Raw genomic sequence first — 9739 nt, 5'->3', positions numbered from 1 at the left:
GCGTAATGGTACTTACTCAAGGATCAGTTCTGGGGTTAGTTCTTCCTAAATTTTCTTTCATGATCATGGCATATAAATAAGTGGTATGATGGCTCAAACAAAGAAGCATTGTCAATAGAAAAAAAAAATCAAGTCACTGCAGATTAAAATTGGAATAATTTGAGGACAGGAGTAATGGAAAGAAGAGCTTGGACTAAAACACTGTTTACTTGAGGACCTAATTGCAAATGTTGTTTACAGTAAATTTAGGAAATTACTAGTGAAAAATAACTGGAGAAATGGACCTATCTCAGCTATGACACACAGATTTACTAGGGAACAGAATATCCTTCCTCTCTTGCAGCACCATTTGTCTGAGGATAAATGTACAAGTACAGCACACATACTCCCACTGCCTGTGATGCAAGTTCAGATGTTCATCTTAATAGACCCCCAGTTTGTGACAAGAATGAAGGCAAAGTCAGGATGTATTTTTAAGGTATTTTCTGTGGACACAGAGAACCATGTGCGCCATTATTTGGCATTGGTAACCAGTGAAATTCTGTATTGCCATTAAATAAAACGAAGATCAAGTGGAGAGACACTACTAGGAAAAGAGGCTACTAGGAAACAAGATTATGGTTGGTGTAATAGCAGAGCTCAGACACTGAAGCTGCAAATCTTGGCCAATTCCTTTTCCTTGAGCATCCTTTGTTAGTCTGTTTCTATTGGAAGCAAAGTGACAGTTCTGAACTAGAAGCAAAAATCTTGTGGTGTGGTTTTGCTTCGCTGCTTTTTTCATTTTTTTCGGGGGGGGGGGTTGTCTCAATAGAGCACAGATATCTTAACAGGCTTTTTCAGAAAAGATTTGCATTTATATTTACAGGTTTATGCAAAACCAAGATTACAGACATAGAATAGATATTAACAAAATAACAACTCTGTTTGCATGGTTTGTCTTTCATGCCACTGTAAAGGGTGAGTTGTACCATTCTACACTCAAAGGAAGAACCAGTAATTTCCAAATAGCTCACTGCTGCATTTTAACTGGTTTATACTTCAGACTTTTTGCATTTAATCAAAGTAACAGTTTGAATCTGTTATCCTGTCCTCTGTAGTAGCCACGGGCAGATAATTCATGCAATTTTCTTCCTTGATAAGGAACTGTTTGATACCATACTGATGCATAAAGTTCCTTCCTCACCTCTGATGGGCAGAAGTTAGATTATAACCTGAAAACGTAGATCCCAGGTAATAGCCATCCTTTGAATATTTCTAATACAAGCTACATTACAGTTGTCACGCACTAAACATCACTGTTAACTGGCAGTACTCATCTAGAAACATGGACTACATACGACTTGTCAAAACAACTGTCAAGTCTGTCTACTCTCTTCTCTTATTATTCCTGAGACACAAGTGAGGAGGGAGCTGCCAGACACCTGAATAGCTCCATGCCCAGACTTCCTTTCCATCAGCCCAGCACGTGGTAGTCACAGAAAAATGAGAAAATGTTAGTGAAAGGCTCCTCTGAAAGCGAACAGCAGGGACTGGGATAGATCAATGATTCTGGAGGTGGCAGGGAAAAATAGCCAAAGCTTTCCTCGATAGATATGGCCAAACATATGCTGCATAGACAATCAGCAATATTTCCATTGCTTCAGGGAAGCACCACTTCTTGCAAGTATACACAACCTCATTGATTTGGGCATGGTCAGTAAGCCCAGTTCCACTAGGACTAATCAAATTAAGTGCAAATCCTCTGGTCAGTCCATTAGGTGTTGGGCACGTGACTATGGAAAACACCATGACACATGACCCAAGTGCTTTCTTAAGAAGCTGTGCAGCCAGCTGTATCAGAACAACTGTGCAACACCAACATAAATAAATAATGGCAAAAAAAAAGATTGTCCACATATTAAAGTACCAATCTAAAATTCAGTTTTGCTCTACATGAGATTCTGTCTGTGGTCCAAGGCAAATCATCTAGTGTTGCCTCAGTGCCAATTCTGTTCAGTAGATTAGTGGAATCATAATACTTTTCTGCATTAGAAGCCTTTTGTAAGGATCAATACATTAAGGATACTTAAATATTCAGATCAAATATTATTGGATGATTAATCAAGTTAGCAAGAAATGTCAGACCCTTTTACTAATCCCATGAAGTTCATAGCCTCAGATCTTGAGGGAATGATGCCACATTTGTGTAGAAAGGATTTTCTGCTATCAGTTTAAAACTGAAAGGCTGTGATTTTATTGTGAACCCTTTGTTCTTGAGTTCTGAGACAGTTAAATCGGTGCACTCCCTTGACCTTCTCTAAACCATTAATAATTTATACACCTCTTTCATTCCACCTCTTATTCATCTCTCTTGTTACGTAAATACCCTAATCTTTTTAATCTCTGCATGTATGGAACTCTATCCATGCCTCTGATCCTTCTCATTACTATTCTCTATCACCTATTTCATTTATGGCTTAAGTGAAATAAAGTGACCAAACTGAATGAATAGTCCAAATGGAAGGTTAGTATTGTTTCATGTAAGATGCCTACAATACATTTGATTTACGTCATGATATTTTCTTTTTTTTTTTTCTCCTGTGTATGTAGGTGTTTTCAATAGGAAGGCCACAGTAACAGCACAGTCTTTTCTCTGAATATAGCTGTGGATCATTTAGGATTTCCCAGGCTGAACAAGCAAGTCTAATAATTTTTTTCCACTGTCCACTAATCTTTTCTTACTTTATCAGCTGCTGTTGGAGTACAGGCTTCCAAACTGTAGTTCCCTGCTTCCTGCACCCTGGTGTTCTCTCCATTTTGCTCTTAATTTATTCTGTCTCTCCTGTGTCAACACAGCTTTTCCTAAGCTTTGCTCAAAAATCCTGGGGTATCTTCAATTTTATTTGTTACTCAAATATTTAGTATCCACCATATCTTGCACTGCTGCCTTATGCCATTGTTTTGCACGAATCTAAACCTGACAATCTGGGCACAACGAGAAGACCTTCACTCACCCATTTTACTGTTCTGTGTTTAGCTTTGCATTCCCTTATCTGCTCACGTGGACTCCTTTGCTTATCTGTTGGGATCTTTTCCTGTCTGCCTTCCTTTCTGTTTTGCATTAAATCAACAGTCTCCTGCCTGTCTGTACAGCACACCAACTGTGCTGTACCATCATTTTGCGTTACCCATGAGAAGGTGCCTTTGTGCTCCAAGTCCTGTTGATGCCAATTTAGTTAAATCCAGCTGCTGCACAGTGAGGACTACTTTTTGAGTACAGTAATCTCAGGCCAAACACGTATTTTGCAAAACACCCCTGGAGCTCCCTAGTCAGAGCTCTTGCCTGCATGTCCTTCACCAGGCACTTCCCAGAAATGTGTGTCTTGTCTTACGGGTGACTGTTACCAGAAGTCACAGTCTATTCTCACCTTCTGCCAGAAGTCAGATGGGTAAAGACTGTATCACATATTGTCTTTAAATTCATCATCCAGTCACATACATGCCCTCAATTAGATATTTATGTTTGCCAAGCAGGCAGGCTCTCTGACCGGACTTAGTGATGTCTCTCAATTCATATATGAACTGCTGTCCATTTCATGCCAACTGCTAAGATTATGACTCAATTCTCTATAAAAAAATTGTCCCAGCCACATAGCTCATCCATCATCTCGTAAGAAATAGCTTCATGCATTACATAGTCCTCACAACCTGGTCAATGCCAGAGTACAAACTCTTTCACTCATGAATCCCCACTTAGAGTATAGAGTTACATTGAGAGAAAGAGCACATACACATCTCAAGAAAAGAAGCAAATATTATAATATCGCCCATTGCTGGAACCCATCTCACAGAGATGTGTGCATTGTGTTCATGAAAGCCAGTTCAGCGTCAGCTACTAACAGTGACTCATGCTCCACCCTCTATAGTTCTGCAGTCTTCACAACACCCAACTTGGAATGCAGCTTTTCTGATGGGATGCTCACACGGCTGGTACATAGAGGTGAGCTGGTGGAAACATTTGTTTGCAAAAAGCTTGGTCCATGACTCTTTCTTAAAGCCATTTTTTTGTGTCTCTTGATGCTAACAACTTCTGTGAGCCAATACATTTAGCAACAACAAAATCCTTGCCTTTCAGCAGAACAAGTACCTTAGGCAAATACTTTGGCTATAGTACTTTTATTCTTCAAATGTTTGTTCTTGGACCCGTGACTCTTCTTACACAGGACCACTACGTATCAAAACCTTTATCAAAGGCAATTTGTAAAAGCATGCAGCATCTAGAAAGACAGTTACTCATCCTCATTGTCCCCCCTCATATACATCAATCTTACATATTCCTAATAGCATCTCAAGGCCAGACCACTATTTCCTAGAAATCTACAGAGCTCCGTTCCTCTCACCTTCTCCTTGACCATGTTTTCGTTAATATACTTTCCACAGTACTTGCTCATAATTTGTTGCACTTTCATATTACAGACTCATGTTGCTTGTTCTCTGATGCCTCATTTATCTTCCAGAATGTCATCAGTACTGCTCTTAGGACTTTTTCTTGTGCATGTTTCAACTGATGCTAGAATTCCTTTGAAGACAGACAGATACTTAAAGCTACTTGTGGCCAGCCCAGTGCTAACAGTAAAGGTAGTTGCCTTGCCTTATTATACGAAAACATGTACTTGGCTTCACTTAAAACTGTATTTTTATCCTAAAGCAGATCCTATATCCACAGTCTCTGGATAATAATGATGACTTATTTTTAGTGTGACTTCAGCACAGGTTCTGATATTACCTGAATGTTACCTCCCTCATATCTTGTGGAGCTACATTACCACTGTAGGCTGCTGTAAGTAATTACTGTACACAGTGTGGTAGTTGGTATGTTTGCCAATTCCTTTCTATGGGGAGTTTAAAAACATTTCATTGTCTCATATAGTAAACATGGGGATATACTTCTAAAACAATGCTGCACTGTAGGTGTCCTTTTCCTTGAAATATATTTACATGCTGCTAGACAATTTTCATTTCTCTTTTCAGTCAAGGACTTCATTGCTGTTCAACAGTGGGAAGTACAGTCCCATTTGGACTACTGGAAATTCTAACAAATAACTTACCACTGGAGGAGGATGTGTTTTTACAGACAATATGTACTCACTTCACTGACTTCAGAAAGGTTTTACTACCTTTGATCACTCTTCCTAAATCTAACCACTTACCAGTCTCAGCTATCAGCTGGTGTTACAGTGCAGCTGTAATGTAATTGCTTGCCAATCTAATAACATATCTTCAAACATTATTTGGCATGAATACATATATACATATATATATTAGTTTGGGGGTCACACGTGGCAGGCATCTCTTCAATAGGCTTCTTTCATTAGCCATACTGCTGCTTAACACTATGATTTAAGTTTCAGGTTTGGGATAAGAAATATTTCTAGTCCTTATACCTGTCCACAGACTGGGCACTAGGTTTTTCTGCTTTTCATGCTGCTTTCTGATGTCTGCCCTAAATCACAGTATCAGCCTCAACGTCCCCTAATTCCTCATTTTCTTTATTGTAAGCCAGTAGGTTGGTTTGGACTTTTTTCCTAGTAGCCACCATAACTTTGATACCTTCCCAGGAGAATGCAGCGACCATGGTTAGTGGAAGCGCTGCTGTTCCTGTTGCACTGGATATATGTTTCTTGACAGTCTTTCCTGTAAGAAACTTGTCCGCCACATACAAATCTGTCATTAACAAGGAATCTTTAATGTTTCCAGAGCTTCTGGGGCTCCAAGAGTTCTCAGCTCTTCTTATAATTATTTCCTCTTCTGCTTGGTTTTAAGTAGAAAATAACAAGAGACACAACAGTTTCTTGTCCATGATCTCCTCTGTGGGGTCACATTACTCAATAATCACTTTTATCAGTCTTCCCAGTGTTTCAGACACAACAGTATCTTATTTGCTTCTCCTCCATCTTTTCCCAGAAGGATAGCAAAGAAAACTGTCATTTTCTCATCTTTATTCCTTTGTGCATATGCTCAATTACTTTTTTAACCACTTCCTTCTTTGTGTAGGTTATTTTGTTTGGAAATCCACCATCAAGTTTTTAAAAGCCTCTCCAGGCCACCTGTTTATTCCTAGTTTTGTTTTCCATTAAATAATATCTGAAGGGGAATGTGTGTCTCTCTGCAATTATTGCTGCAGACATGTTTCTGCAATACATACTGCACAATAGTACCAGCAGATTCCATGTTTATAACACTAACCTGGCTTTTTAACAAGCTATTTACACAGATGCTGAGACTGCAATTAACAGCAAAGCCACATGCATGTGGATTAGCTTATGTGTGGTCTTTCAGATCTCCCTGCAAACACGTGTTCTTCCCCCCGGTTTCACGCAGATTACTGCACTTGGTTATCTTTATTTGCTTTCACAGCCTAAGGAATTGTACGTGGTTTAACAGCAGCTAAAGTCAGATGTTGAGCACTTATCAGTAGTGGTGGCAGGTGTTAGTCCAAAAAATCTGTCTTTTCCAGCTTGGCTGGAAAATACCTTATATTTAGGTACTCACTTAAGCAAGACTGAAACTGTTAAACAGAATTCCTTTCAAACAGGGCAATTTTAAGTATTTGCTCTCGCAACTTTATCTACTTCCTAGGAAACTAAATTTTCAAAACTTTGTCCTCATGCTGCACATATAATACAAACATACACAGATAAAGTCAGCAAATTTGAGAACTGATGAGCTTTACTTGAATCCATCACTGTCCTTGTAGATCTTATCTCACTCGAACTGTGTCAACCATAGGGGACATCCAAAAAGACTGTGCCTAATAAAGTAGTATCTTATGCTGATAGAAGAACCTTTAGCATATGAAATTTACTCTTTGATCATAGACTATGATGGTATTGCCAAGAAAAGGATAAAAGGCACATTTAAAATTACTTTAGGTTAAATATTTATACATTACTATTTCTAAATTGAAATGCATATAGAGATGTTCTAAAATATATGACCCACTAAAAATAAACTCTAAGCTCTTCCTCTAGTTTTTTACTCAAGCATCTAAACATAGCAAAATATATCACAATATTTTGATAGAACATTAAAACATGACCATTAAAATGTGCTCTCTACGTGCAGGGCTCTTTAGTCATTAATCTAGAAACATCTTGTAATAATTCAGGCCAATCTAAAATAATATGGCATTTTAGATCTTGTGCTTAAAGCATTGTGTTTCTCGCTGTAAGCCAGCAATTAAAGATTCATTTCACATTTAAAAATTAAACAGCTATAAATGCATGATACAGCACCAATTACAAAATGAAGACTATATTGCCTTTAAGAAAATCCAGCTATTTTTCATTCATCCAAATATGTTCAATCTTACTTAAAAATGAGTATCTATGTAAGGACATATTGCATTTTTCCAGGAGAAGAGACATAGTATTTATTATACATTACTGTGTTTCCTTACTTCACACTGCAGAAGAAATGGCCACATCTGCTCACCTCAGAAAGGATATGGATGTTCAAACACTATCCAGGTATATATTTCAAGGAGAAAATTTAACTGCCTGGGTGTCACACTTTAATTCCTGAAGCAGGAAGATGAGATTTTTTAAAAATTTTCTGAGTTAATTGATTGATGAATAACAGCTTCCAAGAGCAGGCCTTTATTCATCTCATTTCATATACCCTGATCTGAAATTCACTCGGATTACCTCAGGTCATAAAAAAATGATAACTAAGGACACATTGAAGTGTGCACTGCACACTGCATACTTGCATTTTCTATTTTCTAGCAATTTTTTGGGATTTTAATTTACTGGAGATACATGACCAGACTACCTACTTCTATAAAGCTGCTTTTAGAGCTTGAGTCAAGAAATATTAGGAGTAAGTATTTCCCTGCAGTGTTTCTGTGAAGGGAAGTAATGACCTGGTACCACTTCCCTCTCTCAGAAGAGAGAAACTTTTTACAACTCTGACATAAACAAATGTGAAAGCTTCTCAGTTCCAATGGTAACATTTTTATAAATGTAGTTATTGATGCAAATATTTCCATTTTTTCTGCCAGATTAGCTTTCTTGCCCAACAACTTATACAATTGAAGAAGTGTTTGCTAAAATGATAGCTATATAGGTACAAACATCTTAGCAATAAAAGAGCACCAGCATGAAGTCTGAAACATGAAATCTATACATATCATAACTTATTGTGGATGTATCCAATTTTATCACTGCTGAATGGTTTTAAAATGTTCAATTCCTTTCATTTGTGCAACTCCAGCAAGCATATAAATGTCAACTCTTTCAATTATAGATATCTAATAGCAGGCAGCCAAATTGTCTAAATAGTAAAACAGAAATTTAAGAGATTTGGGCTTTGAGATAACAAGAGTCAATTAGAAACATAATAAAAAGCACAAAGCTTTGGAACACAGTTCAAAATATATCTTCTTAAAGAATGATCTACCATGCACCGTATTCAGCAGCCACATAGCTTGCAGTACACCTCGTTTGAGCAGGGCAGAGCCCTGTACAGAACAGACGTGTTTTTCACAAAGACACACATGTTCTACACTGAGTAGGCATCACACACACAGACTGACTACTCTTAGCCCTTCACTGGGCAGTGAATGAAGACAAACAGCTTGAATGAACAAACATTCAATCTGTGAAAAATTAGAGGAAAAATTTGAATTCACAGAGAACTCAGGGTTGTTTGTTTAGCATAATCCTAAAATGTGTTCTGTTCACACAGACTTTTATTAAAAAAGGAACACTTGTTCTTCAAAAATAAATAGATGCTTTGAACAGAACTCCATCATCTCTGATGCTAATCTCAGTGGTTTTCTTTTGTCATGAGAGTGAAGGAGTATGAGCAGTTTTAAGCAGGCCGTGTCAGGTAATTATTATCAACATCCATATATATTCAACTGGACAGACAATTTTTTTTCTTACTGATTTTGGCATCCATCAGCTCTATGGATAGACCTTTTTTGTCTTCTGGAATGTCCATAACAGTATTGGGAAATTGATTTCTAAATTATAAACTAGGCAGAAACTTTTCTAACAAATAGTGGGTTTTAAAACCTTAGGTTTTTGGAAGCCAGTTTCTAACATTAATGTGAACTGTCATGGCAAGGGGTTCGTTAGGCACAGCTAAAGCAAAAAGGATGATCAAAGTACAGAACAATAACATTATAGAAGAGAACATTACTGAAGAGATAAAATGGAATGCCAAAAATATTATTATGTGGGGAATCAGAAGGTTGAAGAAACTATGAACTTCAAAATTACTGTTTTACTTATAGCTTGGTGCTGAGAATAAGTTGTCAGCTAACTGATATCATCTAAACAACTGTGTAGAAATAGCCTAAAGCTCAGACTCAAGCTCAATTCGTCACTTCTTCACAGTACTTCCCTGCAAAAGCCTACTCAAGGGTCAGCTCTACAGCAACCCAACTAGTGCATCCAGCAGCGAAACTCCGTGTACTTTTGAGAGTCCATAAGCTTTCTACTGGGCTGTGCTGCAGGATACTGTGGCTGATTTGCCCTCAGGATGCGTCACATCATGGAGATCAGCAAAATGAGCTCATCCTTGTGAGGCCCACTGAGTCCTACCACAGGGGCTTTGTCTGAGCTCAAGCTCCAGCTCAAGGAAAACTGCTTGTAATAGAGACGTACAATTTCGAGCTTTCAAGGTTTCAAAGCATTCTGGGGCCATGAAGCTCACATGAAACATGTAGGTACAGTCAGAGGCTACTAACAGC

This window comes from Corvus moneduloides, chromosome 1 (genome assembly GCF_009650955.1).
Source record: "Corvus moneduloides isolate bCorMon1 chromosome 1, bCorMon1.pri, whole genome shotgun sequence".
Taxonomy (NCBI): domain Eukaryota; kingdom Metazoa; phylum Chordata; class Aves; order Passeriformes; family Corvidae; genus Corvus; species Corvus moneduloides.
Note: the sequence above shows the minus strand (reverse complement) of the source record.